The 18,761-nt window shown below is 43.2% G+C and overlaps 1 protein-coding gene across 1 annotated transcript in view; it reads left to right on the forward strand.

Annotated features, from left to right (window-relative positions):
- Brinp1 (BMP/retinoic acid inducible neural specific 1) overlaps positions 1 to 18,761 on the forward strand; it is a 171,548-nt gene that overhangs the window by 149,864 nt on the left and 2,923 nt on the right. The window lies entirely within an intron of this gene.

The following is an 18,761-nucleotide window of genomic DNA, read 5'->3' on the forward strand; positions in this document are numbered from 1 at the left end:
GAATAAAGTCAAATACAAGCAGATTCCCAAGTAGACACATTTCCTAGAGGTCACAGGAAGAGGCCTGTCTCAGTGTAGGCCGACTGAGGCACATAGTAAATGTGCTGAGCATTTACTATGGGCTAGGTTTTACATGCACCATGATAAGTGAGATCCTTCCACCCTACAAAGCCCAGTACTTGCTAAGATGAGAATAACAAGGCTGAAACCAGACTACCCCTGCTGATGGGGGATTAAACACCCAACCAAATATTTATGGGATTCCCATCATGTGTGCAATTACATGTGAGATTGTGGGGACACTATGATGGACTTCTGTTAGCTTACAGGGGAATTGACCCTTGTGTCAGGGCATGGTATTGTAGTTGGACACATCAAGGGAAGGCGAGGACCCTTAAGGAAGTCTTTGTGCATTATCTCACCAGGACATCCTTGAGTTATGAAGAGTTAAAAAGAGGAAAAGACAGGAGACAGACTTTGAGTTTTCTCACTGCCATTACTAGACACTGAGACTTTGTAAGCCTTGTTTTTCTCAGCTGTATAATAGACGTAATGATTTCTGCATACTGCCTCAGAGGGTCACTATCAGGGTAGCCATAGATGGTGAGTAGACTAGTCAATTCTGAGAGCTGTATAGAAGGGGACTATGCAGGCTAGGTGAACTTGAAACCAAGCTCATAGGGAGAAAAAGGAAGCTAAGTTCAGGTCTAAGTGAACATTTAATAAATAACATTTCCAAAGCACTCACCATGCACCAAGCACTATCCTGACTTTCACCTCATGTAATCATCTGAACAATCCTGTGAGATAGCCCTGATTCATCCCACGATATAAATGGGGAAATTAAGGCATAGAGATGTTAAATGACCTGGTAAAGATTATACATCAGGCAAAAGGTAGGATTCAAACTTAGGAAGGATGAGTTCCTGTAACTTCTACCCTATTTTACCCATTCTAGGGTTAGATGATACTAGGTGTTCAGATGGCAAGTACCAAGACTGAAAATTACATCTTGATCTTAGAAATCACCTCTTATTACAAAAGGGAGAAGGAGGGAAGGAGGAAAGTTGGAATGATGGTGTGAACAAGGGAAGAAGAAAAGAGGGAGGGAGAAAAAGGAAAAAAGAAAGAAGGTAGGAAGGGAGAAAGAAAATAAGCACAAAATAAAGTTGGGAAATGCTGAAATCCATTGGCTTTGGTGCAATACCACAAATGTTTACTGACCACTTGATCTCCCAGCCCTGCTTGAAGGCATTTAAAGATTACGAGCCAACAGTGTTTTTGTCCTTAAAACATCATTGTCTAGCCTCTAGATGTGTTGAAATGGACATTGTTTGGGAAACAAGGGACCTGAGTTCAAGTCACCCCTGCAAGCGTGGGGTGCAGGTTGATAGTGAACAATGTTGCTCTCTTTTAAATAGAAGAGCTCTTCAACTCTTTTCTCTATAGAAATTCTGAACTAAAACTCATTTGGGAAAATAAAGTGATTTTTTTTTTCCCTAAAACAATTTGAAGACAATGGGTCTTAATTATCTCAGAGGTCCTTTCCAACACTAGGAGAAATAACACTCAGAGAGAAGGAGAGAATAATAGTTCAATTGAGAAATATTGGGAGAAGGTCAGTAATCGAATCTTTGAGCAGCTTTGCTTTCAGAAGATGCTAATTAGTCAATTTTAATGAGTAGCTTATAGTTCAAACTAAGATCTTCTTTTGCCTGAAATTACAACAGCCTCTTAACTAAGTCTCCCAGAATCTACTCTGATCACTTCCCAATTTATGTTCCAAAAGGCCCTCAGAATTATTACTTAACAAGCAAATTCAATCTTGTTCTGTCCTTGCTTTAAACCTTTTGGTGACTGCTCAATTGCTTTTGGTTGAAAAAGCAGAATTTTAAGGTGACCTACAGATCCACCATTATCTGCCTGCCTACACATCTTACATCATGTTTGACACCTGTTCTTGGCTGGTCAGCCACAGCCCCATACTTGGCTTTCTGTTCCCTGAATGTATGCTGCTCACACCCACCCCATGGGTACCATACAGTCTGCTCCTTTTACCGGGAACATGTCTGCCTCTTTCCATTACTTTCTCTTTCCCTTGGAGCAGTAGCTTCTACCCTTCCTTTACATCTCAGCACCAATGTTCCTTCCTCAGGAACAGGTTTGCTCCATTGAAAGGCTTTCTAAGGACTTTTTTTTTTTTTTATGTGCTTTCTTGACATTCCAAATTCCCAGTTGAATTGAAAATCTCAGTTTATCATTATACCTTTTTGTATCTTTGTCTGTCTCCCACATGAGACATAACTCATAACTTCCTAGCACAGTACCTGGAACACAGTAGGTACTCAGAAAACTTTGTTTAATGGATAGAGAAGTAGATTATTTTCTATTGAGATTGTGGCCCAAAGGTATGTTGACGTAACCTTCTGAAAATTGAGTCTATAGCACATAAGTAATCTAGGGATTTTTCTACATCTGTTGAATATGTAATCTCTTCTTCGTTCACCAATGAAGAAACTAAGACCAAGGAAGTGAAATGACTTGTCCAAGTTCACTGGGGAATTTCTGAAGAGACCATGACTAAAATTCAGGTCATCAGACTAACAGTGTAGGCACTTGGTAAAAAGGAAACCACAAATGGAGATTTCAGCTGACCTGGATCCAAATCCCACAAGTATCTCTGGATAATCCTATTACTTTGGGGAAATTTTCCTTATTGGGGAAAATTTAAAAAGAGGATCAAAGAGACACTTCTCGGAGCTTATTCAATTCAGTAAAATGAAGCAAAATTCATATAAGGTTTATGTAATGTTGGTGTGATTTGATGTTTCTTTCCTGAATCTTGCTATCACCTGACTTTTTAGAGATTATAGCATTGTGAGGCAAAGCAGATCCATGGAAGATTAACTTGATGGCAGTCAGTATAATTATTTGCATTTTCCAATGACTCTTGCTCTTTGGTTTATTTTTACTTCTCAAATTCACATGGCCTTGACCTGAAGGTCCAGGCTGCAGCCAAGAACAATGTAATTATGTATTGTCAAGATCAAACTTTCTTAGAGGCATCATCCTCAGGCTCCAATCTTGGGGCCATAGCTTCTGAACCCATGTCAGCCGTTAACGTATTTCCGGATCCATCCCGTGTTTAATTGGTTACTATAGAAAGATTCTGGCTACCAGAATAATTGCTATTGCTAATCAGATGACCCACAATCTCCACTATGTTTTTCATTCTTCTCTCTGAACTGTATACTTCTTACCTCTGGATTGATTCTCCATGCTTTCCTGTAGTGGGACAAAAGAATGTGACTTCTTTACATTTTACTGCACCTGCCACTTATTAGGTGCATAACCTCCACAAGTCTCTAAACCAAGCACTCTGTTTCCTCATCTGCATAGGCAGGATGAGATCGGCTATCCTATGGAGTTGGTGTCCCATTGATTTTTTGTAATGGAAGTGATAAGTCTTCATAACCTTTAAAGAAATGCACAGATATAACATGAATATAACCAAGTGCAGTGATAGGCTCTGAGGATTTGATGATGATACTGTTTCTACTTCCAAAAAAAGTAGATGTTTCTGTTGTATAAGACAAAGCTTGATTTTACCAAAATTAAACCCTATAGTGGAGCGGCAGTAGAACTTTGATTCTTACAACTCTTAAGTCTGACAGGCTAGGGTGTGTGGCTACCACTTACATTTCCATGTAAATTAGGCCCAGTACGAAGGTATCCAAACTTCAGGTTCCTAATTAGTATGTTGGAGATGATAGCAATACCTAACCTAAAAGACCCAGTAATAGTACTTATTTCACATATGGCACCTTTAGCAAGTACTCAAAAATCAAAGGCAAGACTCCTTGTCAGACAAACTTGGAGACTGAAAGTTTTCAGTGAATTGAAAAAATGAAATTAAAGGAGGAATGAAATTAAAATATTATATATAATATATGTATATATATATGGCATTCATGCTACGTATAAATAAACCATTTTGTTTTAACTTAAATCTTAAATTCTACAAGTATGCATTCCTTGACCAGACTTTGAAAATAGAACTAAAAACTCTTTTGAAAGTATTGGTATATTCTGTTTTGCCTTGTACTGGCTTTTTTGTATAAATTACATTCATAGTCATATAATATTTCCCACCTCGGAGTTTACAAAGTGAAGCAACAGTTTAGACACTTAAGAAACAATTTCAGTGTGTCTAGATTTTTATAATCCCTCCCAATCTTTCTCAGTTACTTCCTCTTTCTTTACATTGATGACCATTTTTGTTAGTAACTGATCTTTATAGAATTTTCTAACACAATTCAAATGAACTTTCACAGAGAAGAGCAACTCACACATTGCTGATTTATTTTACTCTTAATTTCATGATATACTAATAGCAGATACTGTTACCAGGAACTGAAGTTCCACTGATCAACTTCACTAAAATCAGGAGGCAGAGGTTGGTGAAGAATATAGGTTATTAACAGCCAGCATTGAGGAAGACAGGGGAGACTTTTCCGTCTCAACTCTTCATCTTCGAGGTACTCAGGAGTGCGAACAGCTTTTATAAAGAGGAGAAGGGGTATAGTGAGACACAAGACGGGAAATATACATACATAGATTGAGCGAGGCTGGGCTCCTCAGAAATATCTCAAGGTCTCAGTTTTCCTGGGGTCCTCCTGAGGCAGAGGGCAGCCCCCGCCCTCCATTCCCCAAAGAGGAAACTCTAGACACCAAAAAGCCATTCTCAGAAAGTTGGTTTTAAAAAATAAACTTGAAAAAAAGAGTTGCTTTTAATTTTTTTTATTTCGTTTGTTCTAATTAGTTGTACATAATAGTAGAATGCATTTATACATTTTGATAGAGCACACATGAATAGAGTGTAATCGCTCATTTTTCTGATTATACATATTGCAGGGTCACATTGGTCATGCAGTCATACGGTACATGAGATAATAATGTCTCTTTCACTCTACTATCATTCCTTCCTCCATACCCACTCCTGAGTTGCTTTTAATTTTAAAGGGACTCTGTTCCAATACAACTGGCATAAACAGGTCCAGGAATAAAGAAACTCAGTAAGTTTGTCTGTTATTGATGGAAACAGAAATGTGTGGGATCTAAAGAGCACACCGGCCAGGAGCACTCAGTGTGTCATGAGCCTCAATGCCGCATTTATCTGATGGAAAGGGGACTGTCAGTTTCCTGGCAATCACTTACATAAAGGTCAGTTTCAAGAGCTTGTCCTGTTGAAGACTGAAGCTCTTATTCTTAGTAACTTGCCCCTAGGAGTGGAGCAAATTGCTTCAGGTCATATAACAAGAAAAAAAAAATGACAAAAATCATGGACACATATTGACTATATTATTATGCAGCAGATATAGTATTAAATGCCTTACATGAATTAACTCATTTAATTCCTATAACAGCCCTATAAAATAGGTACAATTATGCTTCACATATTATAGAGTTTGAATAATAATCAAGATAAATGATGCAAGAGAAGAGAAGGAAGCTATTCCAATTGTGGAGATTGTAGAATCCCCTCCCTCTTTGCCAGGATTACACTATTCACTTTTTGAATTTCAGACTATCCCCTGGTTTCTGAGGAATGCCTGACTGATACACTGTAGCAGGTGGCAACACCCTACTGTCTGTCTTTACTGCATCTTGTATATCATTTTTTTCACTAACACTTTGCTGTATTTGCAATGATGTGTTTGATCCCAGACTTCTCTTACCTTGTCACAAATTCTTTCTTTGAGGGTGGAGACCCTGGTATCGTTTTGGTTTCTGTTTTGAGCTAACCAGTGAGTGCATGCTGGTGACATGTAGCAGGCCTGGTACATACGGATGCAGCATGTGCTGAACTGAAGTGAGGGAGCATTTGGGATGGGAGCTGAGGGATGGCGGTGCTTTGAACTTGCAGTGAAGAGGATGGTTTTCTATTTAAGAAAGCAATACATACTTATGAAGAATTGAATGCAGGATTGATTCATCCAGAAATGGGAAATTAGAAGTCAGGGAGACTATGTGCATCAAGATTAATTAAGTATACACTGGCTCTGGAACCAGTCTTCTATTAGATCCTGGTGAGTAGTGTGCTAGGTGTCCTCATCTCTAAAATAAGGATAATGACCTTCAAATGAGAATAATGATGATATCTTCTCCACATAGTCATGGTGAAGATTGCCCAAGATTCATATGTGATGTTCCCCTGCATAAAGTAAATGGTTAATAAATATTAGTGCTTAGTGTACTTTGTTCTTACTGTTATGAGTAAGTCCAGACCAGTGTGTTGGGATGAAATTATGGAGGGATTAAATACCTGTATGTCTTAATCTTATCTTAATCTTATCCCTTACAGAGCAATTAAATACCTGGCTATCTTAATCTTATCATTTAGTGATAGGAAGTTACTGGAAAGGAGAAATAGATGGGATGCTTTGGTTTCCTAGGCATTCTCTGGTAGCCATTTGGAAGATGAACTAGAGAACTGATGGACTCTTCTCCCTGAGTGTAAGGAGTTCAGTGTTCCTACCCTGTGTTGACATGAGCATCACCACTGAACAATCTACAATGGCACCTCAATGGCTGCCAGATGGCTGGGCCCCATGCCCGAGGCTTCTGATTCAGCAGGTCTGGGATGGGTCTTAGGTTTGAGGTTATACTGATGTTGCTCATCTTGGGACCACACAAACATTAGATGTGAGCTCCCTTCACTACACAAATGTAGTCTCACCTTGATGTATGTTTGGTACAAACCAAATAAAACTAAATTCCCCTAAGTGAATCCTACAGGATGTGGGGAAATGGAGAAACCAAGTTGTGCCTGTTGATGAGTAAGTTAAGAAAATGTTTAATTAAGGAAAAATAAACTAGAGAAAGGGTCAAGTTTGCACATTTCCAAACTACTTGACCAAGAGTCCTTAGAGTTGTCAAGAGATTCTGTTCCTGGGGGTACAGGAGGACCCAGGCTGTGTGGTGTCATGCTCAGTTGGCAATTTCCCTTCCTGTCAATGGAGATCCCCAGTCCTCCAGATAGTCTTCTTCCACTAGAGCTTCCAACACCTTCTGCCTAAGCAGCTGTTAATGGCTTTGCATCCCTGCAGGTAGCTTCCCCACTGAGAAGTGGCTTGACTGCTAACCACAGTAGCAGCAGGAAGGTGCTCCATTTCTGGCATAATTAGGAAATAAATTTACCCCATTTGCTTAGGGACATTCCTAATCTTGAAAAGTAAACTATTCCCAAGACAAATACCTTAAGTATAGGTTGTTTTAAAGTTCTGCACTCCAGATTTTATCTGATCCTTGGCTTTGGTTTCCCAAGAACAAACTTTGGTTTCCCCACTTACAGATGAGAAAACTGACTCACAGAAATTAATGATATGCTTGAGTTTATGAAATAATATTCCTTCTTTTGACGACTTCTTACACATAGTCCTCTCGTCAGAATATTTACAATAATATTTGTACTGAATCAGCACTCACTTATTCATTCTTTCATTCAAAAGACACTTGATGAGTATCTACCAAGATTCAGACGTTATAGGCATTATACAAGGGCTAGTGTTAGGCTGGAGAACAAAACAAGGGGTACTCCATTCACAGAGAACTTGACATCTAGCAGACATAATAAAACTGACTGAGGACTGGTCCTCCCTCACACTTTACAATGGCAATCAGCTTTGGAAAGCTAGCTCACCAAAATCTATGAAATTATATGTCATGCATGGAAGGGATCATCTTCTCTATTACCGTCGTGTTATTAAAAACAGAGAGGAGAAATGTCCTGCCTGGAGTAACTGTATTAGTTTTATACTGTTGTGTGATAAACTACCACACGTTTAGAGGTTAAAATGGCACTGGTTGATTATCTGAGTCCCCATGGGTATGAGTCTGGGTCTGTCATAGCTAGACATTCTGCTGAGATCAAGTTTTTGGTCAGACCAGGCTCTTCCCTGTATGCTCTGGGGAAGGACTATCAAGCCCCTGCTGGTTTTTGGTAGAATTCGGCTTTGGAGTTGTGGGACTGGCTTCATTTCCTTGCTCTTGGTTGACCAGAATTCATTCTGAGCTCCTAGACGTCGTGATCCAATCATTGCATATGGCCCCTTCATCTTCAAAGGAATAAAGAAGTACCCTGCCCTTCTCATGCTTCAGACATCTCTGAGTTCTTCTGTCAACAAACAGAGATCATTCTCAGCTTCTTAAAGACTCATCTGATTGGATTAGGTCTACCCAGCTATACGTCCTGTCGTTAGACAATTGCACTGTATAAAATTACACTGGAGTGGCATCTTGTCATAAGCACATGCCCTGGGGATTAGATCCTTGGATTTTGGAAAGGGAGAGAGCATTTTAGAATCCTCCCTAGAAAAGGAGCATGACTTGGTCATTATAAAGCTGGAAAGAGAGATCCTGAGTTCTCTTTGGGACCCGAGGTGCATAGTGTTCTGAACAGCTATTGATCTATTACAGATTGACCTACATCGAGGGACTTAAAACGCCAATCTGCAAATATGTTCATGATCTGTGAGTCAGAAGTTTGTGCTGGGATTGGCTGGGAAATTCTATTGCACATGCAGTGGACTAGAGTTACTGGTGTTTGGCTAGCAGCTGGGCTAACATGGAGGCTCCAGGAAGGTTTCACTCACTTGGCAGTTTGCCTTACAGAGATGGTCAGAAGGCTGGACTTCACTGGATATTCCCCCTCTCTGGGTCTCCACATGGTCCTCCAACATGGTGGCCATATTGCTAGAAGGGGTCTTTGAGCTCCAAGAGGACATTTTCAAGAGACACGTTGTAGAAGCTGCTGGTCCCTTCTGTTGGCTCTCTGCTGCCTTATTGTCTTGGTTTAAAAAAGTGACAGAATTAGTCCAGATTCAAGGAGAAGGTACATAGATTTCCTGTCTCTGTGGGAGGAATATCAAACCATCTGACATATATAGCAGGTTTTTAATTTGTTTATTTTTCCAGGGTGGCACATTTTAGTGCAGAGCAGAGCACACTTCTCAGAGATCTTGTGAGGAAATGTTTTGTAATGCAAAGCTGCCCTTTAGAAACTTTGTCAACCAAGATTTCATTTAGTGGATTTACCTTAAGTTTAAAACCCTTGCTGTATGCTTCTCCTCAGGTGCATATTGAGTTGTTTGTGTCATTATTATTGTTGTTGGTTGTTTGTCTTGGAAGCCAGTTATAGGGGGACCATTTCCCATATGTTGCTATTATTTTATTTTTTGATGGGTGTATATATAGTGTGGGTACTAGAAGATGAAAGGAAGATATACTTCCAGTTACTAAGTATTCCAGTTATGGAATAATCCCAAACATGCATTCTAGAACTGGTCGGGGGCAGCACCACAGCAAAAACCTGCTGTGAGATGGACCGGAGTGAACCCCCCATTCGTCAGTGACACCTCTCTTATTCTGACATTCTGCATCTCCTGGAATTAGTGTCAGTTCAAACTCAGTGCCCAGTAATCTTCTAAAAGTGAACTATTTCCTTTCCCCAGTGCACAGTCCCCAGGTAAAATGTTGTCGGTCCCATTGGAGGAGACTGGGAGAAGCATTAGCTGTGAAATTCTTGGCAATGAGCAGGAGCCTTCCATATAGGGAAGATTTGGGTGCTGGGCTTTCAGGTACAACTTGTGTGACCATCATGTCAATCACTTCGTGTCTCAGGACTCAGTTTCCAATCTGTAGCATGGACCAGGTTTTGCCTAAGTATCATTCAGCTTTGGGATTCTGATATTCTACTACTACAAACCACCTTAAGGCTATTTCCCCCAGAGGTTACTTTGCTAAACCTTGTGTGTGTGTGTGTGTGTGTGTGTGTGTGTGTGTGTGTGCGCTTTGAAGGTGGCAGTAGTGGTCTTGGTCCACAAATAAAGCCAGGCTATCCCGGACAGCTGTCAGTCACCAGAGCCAACAAGTATCTCCCCCAACCATGTGGCAGTGAAACTTGAAAGCTAAAAATAATCTTCAGCCTTTCTTTTCTTCTATTTATGGGGCAAAGAAGTGCGGCCCAACACCATGGTGCCCCAAAGGGGTGGAGTCTGGATGAGGGGCAGGGAGTTGTGTGCTGGCGGCTGAGCACTACACCAGGTCCTTTAAGCCAGCACTGGTGGGGTGTCTCCGTTGCACCCATGTCCATCATTCTGCATTTGTAGCAAGTAGCACAATTGACTCACTTTGTCGACCTAAGGCAAGAAAATAAGCATCGCCAGTTCCTTTTTATTGTTTTTAGTATTTTATTTTCCTGAGGCTTGGAAGAGAATCTGGAGGCTCAGGGGATTGGATCAGAAATTGGACTAAGTTTTTACGATCTTTGTGGGTAGCTCTTTTCTTATCCTACTTCAGAGGTACCTCCTGACTCTTTTTCCCCACCTCCATTCTCCAAATCCATCCAACAAACTCACACTTGTACAAGTTATAATCCCCTGACATGACGCGTCCCTAGGGACCACCAGGACATTCTTCTCCTGTTTGAGCCTCAGTGTTTCAGGTTACCATGTGATTCACGATACCCTTTTAACCCAGCCTAGGACACAGAGAGGTCACGAAGATCAGAGCTAGACAACAAACAGCAGGACTTCGGAACCTTTGAAAGTGGGATAATACGATCATGTCTTGCTGCTTAAACACATTATTCTTATTGTTTTAAAGGATGTGTGTGGTTAGTGTCTCACAGAAGTATTACGTACTGAGAGCAATACGAACACTGGCAGTGCATATAGCAAGGTGAACGTTTACAAACTGAATTCACACACGCAAACAGTACCTGGATCAAGAAATAAGGCCTTCGACCAGTTGAAAGAAAAGAGAAGAGAAGGGAGGGGAAAAGAAAAGGAAAGAAAGAGGGCCTTCTCTGCACTGCAGCCCACATGTCCTCTGAGCCCAGGGCATGGTTACCTTCTCTGAGGGAGTGACTCTGCTCACTGTTGCATCCACCCCAGGTCAATTTTGCCTTTTTAAAATGCAATGCGGACACTTTGTGTCTGGCTCTTTGGCCTTTTCATTCTTCAGTGCTGTCCCTCCATGTCGTCTTGTGGGGCTGTGACTTCCTCCTCCTCCAGGGTAGCCCATGGGGTGTGCAGACCCCATTGCATTGCCCATGGCCATTTCCCTAGTCTCCAGCTTGGGGCTCTCACAATGCTGCTATGATCATGCACACGTCTCTTGGCAGGCTTAGGGAGGTACACACTGCGCTGGGTACTACTATAGGAGGAATTGCTGGGAAAGAGTATTTACATATTCAGCGTCCTTGATGCTTTAGTAAATACTCGCAGTTTCCCAAAATTGCTGAACCAAATAACATTGTGAAGAGTGTTGTTCACTCCACATCTTTGCCAATATTTGGCATTTTTGATCATTTTTATTTTATCTTTTAATTTTATTTTAGCCATCCTGATGCAGCAATATCTCATTGCACTTTTAATATGCATTGTCCTGATGATGAATGAATTTGGGTTTCATGTGCTTATTGGCCTGTTGAATATCCATTTTTATTATGATGTGACTGCATCTACCATTTGCTTATGTTCCCTTTATGCTAATGATTTTCTTACTGATTTGTAGTACTTTATGTAATGTCTTCTTCTGTTTAAATGACTAAAACAAAAGATCATAAGCTGGCTGTCTTATAAGTAACAGAATCTTTTTCTTGCTGTTCTGGAAGCTAGGAAGTCCAAGAAGAAGGCATTAACAAATTTGGTGTTTGGCAAGGGATTTGGGATTCTCCATGTAGTTCGGGATGAGGAGTCTCTCTCCCACCCTGAATATAAGGACACTAATTGCTTTCATGAGAGCTTAACCCATATGACCTAATGACCCCCCCAAAGGCAACACCTGCTAACACCATCACTCTGGGGATTAGGATTTCAACCTCTGAATGTGGGGGACCCCTAACATTCATATATTATGAATTTCATATATTATGAATCCAATCTTTTGTTGGCTAGATTATTGCAAATGTAGTCTCTCATTGAGAATTAGGTTTTTCCTCTCTGATAAGTGGCTTAAAGAAATCTTCCCTACTCTGACATCATGAATAGATTTTCCCTGTGTTCTTTGGTGGTTGTTATTGTTTCACTTACGTCTGCAATCCATCTACTTTGATTCTGGGGAACAGAAGAAGTTAAGTATCAAAATTCCTTTTGTTTAATGTTGATATCCAACTGACCTAGCAGCATTTGTTGAATTCTTCCTCCCCTGGATTTTTACCCCTATAATTACTGATTTCAAGGGGACCATTTGCCATGTGAGCTCAAGAGGAGCACAGGAGATTATTTTCATGAGAGACAGTATGCACCTACTATATGTCAGGAGCTCTCTGTATACGTCATCTTACCTAAGCCTCAGAATATCCTTGAAAGGGGTGTGTTATAATTCTGTTCTGCAGTTGATACAACAGAAGCTTAGAGAAGACCAGCAATTAGTTCAAGGTTAAATAATGAGTAGTAGAGCTCAGATTCAGGATTCAATGTTTTTTTTTTTTTTTTGTCCCCCTGACTCCAAAGCCCACGTCTAGCATTTTCCTGTGCAAATATCATGATGGCAGCGTTCACTAGAACTACGGAGAGTGAACAGCTAGTGAGACTAGGACATTATGCTACAATCAACTTGGCTGGTCTAGTACATGAGAGGGATATTTTCACCCGAGTCATTTATAAAACATGGCTGCTCCTGGCCCTCCGTAATGATAATGGTCAGTCATAACTTCCTTGCACTGGAAACCTCCCAGGCATTTTGCATATTCAATTCTGCTTCTCAAGGTGCAAAGTAGGTATTACCATCCCCATTTGACAGATAAATGAGTCAAAGAGGACAGATGAGTTATTCAAGGTCACATAGCAAGGTCAAATGCCAAGGTTAAACAGTGCTAGAGAGGATCCTGCACGTACTTTCCCCCACACCCTCAGGCGGGGCTTTGATCTAGATAGTACTGTGCGTCAGCACTGTGCTTCACACTTAGTACTGTGCTAAGCACTTTAGCCCCTTACAAGACACTCCTTTCTTTGGGAGCCTTGTGTTTGGAGTCCTTCCTGGTCCAGCCCATCTGCTGTCCTGGACGGATGCGTAAGTGCTCCTGCACCCCGCTGCTTTCAATCCTGCTGCCATCCCGGAGGCTTCAGGCTGCTTCCTTCACTTGTCTTCAGTGCAACCATGCCCCAAAGCAAAGTGCTGCATTTGAATATGCAGCTCATGTCGCCTGTCACCTCCTTGCAGACACAGAACTCTGTAATTGCAAAAATCGTTTCATAATCCTCCCCAATTAAGCTCCTGACAACCTAATTTTAAAGACCCCACTGGATTTTCACGTGGCTGTTCTCCTCGTTCTTCCTTCCGCTCTTCACCCCTGCCTTCCAGGAGGAAGACCTGTTGCCGTCTCTCTACGGTTCCAAACTGGAAAATATCCTCAGCCGGGCGCGAGGCCATAGAACCTCGGTCTGGTCTTTTCTTCCTAGTGGTTATGAGCTACTTGAGTAGGTTCTGATATCACGTGAAGGACTGGGAGAAGAGGGGAGCATGGGTTATTAAGGCTATGATAGAAATTCAAATAGGGAATGATTAAAAGCTAACTGTTTATCAAGGAAAAGTGATGAACAGACTGGGTTTGATGGCCAGTTATAATTCATACTAGCACATCTATAAACCTCCTTCCAGCTAAGCCCCAAGCACTCTGGCACCATTGACATATTCATCTTCTATCAGCACCGTTCCTTTAACACACACACACACACACACACCACCCTCAGCACAACAAAAGAACAGAGCATCCTCAGAAACCTACGAACAACCATTTGTCTCCTCAGTTTAGTCTCTGGTCTATAGAGTCTACGTTTTGTGCAGCCACGCAGAATTACTCAGATACCCATTACAATGTCAGAGAAATGCCAGAGAGGGATACAGGACACAAATAAAAGAATAATTCAGAACTGCAATTTCTTTCTTTCTTCTTTCTTTCTTTTTTTCATTTCCTCTCCACTTTTGAAAACACACTCCTGGTAGGTAAATAAGAGTTGTGGATTAGAGTTTTCTATTTTAGCCTAGAACTGACTCCCCCTTCCTTGGCATGCCATTTGTATGATCTTCCCTAAAATGGCACAGGCCAGGCACTGCCTTCCCATCTTAGGCAAAACCTCCAATTAAAATCAGCGGGGAGGTTGCTTGAATTAGGAATCCCAGCCAGAGCTCCCCAGCCCGGTTCTGAAAGGGAGATGTGAGCCTTTGAAAGCACTGATGGGAAGCCCTGGGTGGCAGAGCCTCTGTCCTCCAAATGACGAGCAACTTCATAGGGAGACCTGTCATGTTGCCAAAAGATCCTGGCTGAGGTAAAGACAGAGCCCGCAGGGGAGTAGCAGAGGTGTCTCCGTGGCCCTGAGCCTAGTTTATCTTGTAGTCTAGGGTTTTGAGGATAAGGAATGGATAGCAGGGTAACTGAAGGAGCATTGGTTGGGTTTAGATCCAGAAAGGCTGAACTCTGGCCTGTTGTGCTTATGCTGTGTGACCATGGGTGAATCACAATGCCTCTCTGGCCTTCAACCCCAGAGAGAGTCCTATCTCATGGGGGTGATGTAAGGATAAAGGGGTGACTGCCCTAAAGTTAAAAACACTTGAGAAACACTGTTCTCCCATCTCAGCAACCAAGTCTCCGTGGGTCTGAACATGAGGGAGGTGGGCTGAACATTTGCAAGCCTTCTTGAAAGTTCTCTGCTTCTGTGATACAAGCTACTCCATTTGGAGCCATTGTGGGTGCTTATCAATCAGGCGCCAGGGGTTTCCACTTTAGAAATGGAAACGCAGCTTCCTGCCATGCCCTCCTTCCCCCCCTACCCCCGCCCTCCCTACTCTCTGCTGGCCCCTCATCAGAATGAATTGAAATCTCATCCAACAGAGAGATGCTGATTTGGAGGTATCGGAGTTCAACTTTGGATGCAAATGGAAGACACTAGGGATCCCTAGGGACCAAGAAAAGCATTTTAAAATCCGATCCTTATTGCCTGGCACTGACAGTCAGTTTTGTGAGACCCTCCCCTCCGGAGCTGGCCTATTAAGCTGCTTCTCTGTTGCCAGGGTTGAGGCAGGCTGTCACCAGCCAACCTGGGAAATGGTATTTATAGATCACAGTCCCTCCTATCCTGGGTCCCTAGTCTCTTCCCTGTGCACTTGTCGGTGAGCCCCAATTATCTGTGACTGGAGGAGAGGGACCCTGGCAGGTCCAGAGGAAGCGAGCAATGTGATAATAGGTCCTTCACATGCTCAAACTTTCTGTGTTTTTCCGTTATCTCAATTTATTTCTCATCTGGTGGCTTGCTTCCTCCTTACCTGCCGTATTGTGATAATTTCACATGGTTTGCAGCAGAAAGTGCGCCCATGCCAGAGGTAGAGTCTGGTGTTTGAATGCAGAGTAACTGTGGGATCTTAGACAAGTTATCTCACGTCCCAAGGACTCAGTATCTTCATCCACAGGGCTGGGACAGCTCCCCATGTTGCTCAGGGGACGTGAGTTTGCAGAGTCTCCAGCACCACGCCTGTTGTGCAGTGAGTGCTCAGTAGCTGTAAGGCACAGACTCCCTTAGCTGGATCAGAGTGCCACCTGCAGTTGAGCCTTCCAGATTTGTGACTCTCAATGGTTATCATTCAGAGCACCATCTGGAGATGGAGAAGGTATAGGAGATTGTTCAGATCAAGGTCAATTTCACATTATTGGAGTTTTCTTGCATTAAAAACAAATACACCAAAAAAACAAAAAAATGGAAGGAGATTGATTTTCTGGATATAACCAGAAGTACTGAAAAACAATGAAGTGCTCATGACCTTGGGGATGAGGTTTCCTGGTAACATTGGTTCCTCTCTGACATGGGAGAGGGATGCACCACGAGCCCATCCAATGTCCACGCTCCCCGGATCTGTGAGTTCTGACCAGGGATTCTCAGCAGAGGGATTCCGTTCCTGTACTGCCCACTCTTGCTGAGTCCCTTCACCTTCTGCCCTGCCTGTGGCTCTGGAAGCCCCGCTGCTCCTCTGCTCCACCTGCTCCCCGTCACTCTGACCCCAGGTCTTTTCCTCTTCTCTGACCATCCTTCCCCAGCTCCACCTTTTCCCTTCCTCCTTCCCGCAGCCTTGCCCTCCGGGCTCCCCCGAAGCCACCTCCTTTCCAAGTCCTCTCGATGTATCATTAATGCCTTCTTTGATGCAGCCCACAACCTCATGATTATTCTGAGGTCAGGAGATGCAGGTGCCGCGCAGCTCGCTGATGCCTCTCAGAGGGCCTCTGTCCGCAAGCCCTCCTGCTCGACAGGGCTGGAATCCTAATGGGCCCCCAGCCCCACTGCTGGTGGCAGCATCGCCAGGAACTTTCATCTTTCCAGGCCCCCCCTCCCGAGGATTCTGAGAGTGTGGCCACAATGAGGCATTGATTCAAGGAGTGGGGGCTGCAGCCCCGACAAAGGGTCCCAATGATGAGACACGGGAAAGGGGGCGCCCTACGGGGTTATAGAATGCCTTGCAGATGGGGACAGAGGAGCTCTAAATGGGGTACTGTCCTGTCACTTGGAGAGGGAGTGACAGGAGCAAGTGTGGGCCATTTGAAAGAGGCATTTTGAAATGACGCTCTTGTCAGATGGAATCACGCAATCAGAGCCGCGTGGAGGGCCCCTGCAGCTCACAAAAATATCAGATGACTCATACCCCAATATTCAGTCAACGTTCTGGTTCGGGAGGTGAGAGCCACACAGCTCATTATCATTCCAGCTCCGTGTTCCTGGAGGCTGGGCCCGCTGCTGTTCTCCAGGCTGTAATAGGATTGGTCTCACGAAGCAGAGGCCAGGGAGTGCTGGAGCGACGTGGGCGGATGGTATGGAAAACTGACACTGCAGTCCTGGGGGGGACAGAGAAGTTTGCTTTGTCTTTCTTTAATGAAAAATATTAATACTCTTTGTTCATTCATTCAGCAAACATTCATTTGTTCAAGGAACGTTGATAGAGCCAGGCTCTGTGCTGGGAGCTCGGGGAGGAGAGGGCCGTCCTCTGAAGCCTAAAAGCTCAGAGGGAAACTGGGAAGGAGACGAGGGGCTCCCACTGTCACGTCTAGGGCGTTGTGGGGTGGTCTGTGTTGCCAGGGGCAGGAACGGTTCTGCAGATTTAAAAGGCAGAGAGTTCCAAAAAGCTAATTATTCCTCCATTTTCTCTCAGCTGATAAGCAACTCAATTGAAGCAAAGCAGGCCAGGAAGCCATTTCAACAGTATCCATTTTCAAATGGATATTACAAAATGGCTTCCCTCACACCGGAGTGAGATAGCGAAATCCTTGAGAGTGTCTCAATGCCTTCAAAGGAAATGCTTATTCTCTGGGATAAGAGTACTTTTTTATTACTACCTTTTCCATAATTGCTCTATGCCGGGCTTTTCTAAGCTCTTTAAATATATTATCTCACTGTATCCTCTCACCAGCCACACAAGATGAGCTTTATTATCCCCATGGTAGATATGGATACTGAGGCCTAAAGCGATGAAGTGACTTGCTCCCAGCTCCAGAAGTGAGTTTAAACTCAATTCTACTTGGGCTCACATCCGTGCTTGTCAGCACCAGGCTCCACTAGTTCTTGGTGCTCATGCCTTGGATATTGTGGCTCATTGGTGCAAATGATAGACACATGTTCTGCTAGCTGTTCCCCCCCAAGGACAGAATGGGGTAAATCAGCTGCTCTGTCCAGTTTCCTAAGATGAAGATCCTGATCCACAGATACCACCATTGTCACCATCCACATCACCATCACACAGGGGCCTTAGGAAAGGTCTTCCTGACTCCTGATTGACTGCTACTGCAGAAGGCAATAATTACAAGCCAGGAGTTGCCGCTACTCACTGGTCCTGTGACTTGGAGTCCATCACCTCACCCTGAGCATCTGTCGCCATGTCCATAAAACAGACCTGACAGACCCTTTGTGGGAGTAACGGGAGCTAAGTTTTATCAAGCTCTTAATACCTACCAAGATTGGAGCTAAGCCTTCCCATAAAAATTCATGTGATCCTCACCACAACCCCGTGCTCTGACTGGAGGTGAGGGCCACGGCCCAGCATTACCTCAGCTCACGTGGAAGAGCCAGGGTCTGAGGCCTTCTCTCACTGGCCTCCAGTCTCAGGCTGTTTTGGGGGTGTTGTTGTGAGACTCCAGTAGGAAAATGGCAGTGACTGTGTGCTGTGCAGGGTAAAAAGTGCTCGACACATGTAAGGAGTTATTTGTGGCGTGGAAGACGGCCAAGAGGCGACTTGCACAGAAATGAGGAAAGATGAGAGGCCTCCAGGCTGACTGCCTGGTGCATGTGTCCCTCTTCTTCTGTTGCTTCTTATCTGAGCACATATCTGTCTTCACTGCAATCTGGGTACAGATTCTGGTATCATTTAGAGTGCTGAGGGGCAGCCAGGCCTAGGCATGCATGTGGCCTTGGAATGCCACTGAACTCAGAGTGCGGAGCACTGGAGAAATGAGTGAAATACCATCTTTCTTGCATGTTTTGAGAACACCACTGTGAGAATCATGCAAGGTCATCAGTAGCGGGGCACGACGTGATTTCTAAAATACGACAAAGTATAACTTGTTTTTTGTTGAAGTTGTCGAATGTTATATCACCCTGTTGGAAGTGAGTTGAAATCATCTGATATGGATTAAAAGAAATAACCTCTAAGGTCCTGTCCACTGCTGGTGGTGTTGTTGTTTAAAATTTCTTATCATCCATAAAGACAATTTGTGGTTAGAC

Source organism: Sciurus carolinensis, chromosome 14, assembly GCF_902686445.1.
Source record: "Sciurus carolinensis chromosome 14, mSciCar1.2, whole genome shotgun sequence".
Lineage (NCBI taxonomy): Eukaryota > Metazoa > Chordata > Mammalia > Rodentia > Sciuridae > Sciurus > Sciurus carolinensis.